Genomic DNA, 1110 nt, shown 5'->3' with positions numbered 1-1110 from the left:
TGGTGACAGAAGCAAGAGCTGTCCATACATTTGTGTGGGCTGCAGAGAAAAGTGAATGCTGGCTGCAGATACTCTCCAGTCAATCATCAGGCCTTATTAGGTAACCCAGATCTATCGCTCAGAGGGCTTAGCTGTGCTCAAGGTCTCAATTCTTACTTATTACTTTGGTGTTAATTCCTATTTTCTGGCATGTTCAGTTCCATATCTGGATGTCTACTTAGGTGTTCTCCTTTAACTCTATCCCAAAATTGTATTGAGCAAGTTGTTCCAAACAAGTCATCATGCTAAGTAAGTGTGCATAAAATGTGATGTTAGCCTTGATTTAAGAAGGTTGACATCTCACAGACAGAAACAAATAATCTAGCCAAATTCTTGCTCTTACTAATACTAAAAAATTGAGGCCGGCAGGTGATGTGGTGGTTAAGGTGCTGGACTCCTACATGGCTGACTGTGGTTTGAGTCCCAAATCTGGTGGCTTGAAAATCATGCCAGGTGTGTGTGTGCATGTGTGCTCAAAATCTTGAAAGGAGAACCGAAGGAGAAGGGATTGCAGTGTGGCCATTCTCCCTGGGTGGTGATTTCTCACTTTCCCTCTCATAGTTTTTCTCTCTTGCTCCATCAAGCACACACACCCTATGGTAAAAATCTTTAAAAATAAAGAAAAAAAGACTAATACTAAAAATATATTTCACTCAGTGTGTGTGTGTGTGTGTGTGTGTGTGTTTAGACAGGGTCTCTCTGTGTTGCACTCCTGTTGCTCCTACTTCCCAAGTAGCTGCGAGCACAGGCTCATACCACTATGCGTGGCTTCTATGCTGGGCTGGAATTGAACCCAGGTCTCCCACGTGACCCCAGCCTTCCAAGCCACAGCATCTAGCATACACTACCAGGGCTGAGCCACTCATTTATTTTTGTTCCTAGCATGTTCCCCCAACCATCAGTCTCAAAACCATGGAATTGTTTACAACTCAAATTTTCCCTTAATCTCCCATATTTTTCTTTCTTTCTTTCTTTCTTTCTTTTTTTCTTTCTTTCTTTCTTTCTTTCTTTCTTTCTTTCTTTCTTTCTTTCTTTCTTTCTTTCTTTCTTTCTTTTTCTTTTCTTTTCTTT

The sequence above is a fragment of the Tupaia chinensis genome, unplaced genomic scaffold, assembly GCF_000334495.1.
Source record: "Tupaia chinensis unplaced genomic scaffold, TupChi_1.0 Scaffold000275_1, whole genome shotgun sequence".
Taxonomy (NCBI): Eukaryota; Metazoa; Chordata; class Mammalia; order Scandentia; family Tupaiidae; genus Tupaia; species Tupaia belangeri.
This window is presented reverse-complemented; position numbering follows the sequence as displayed.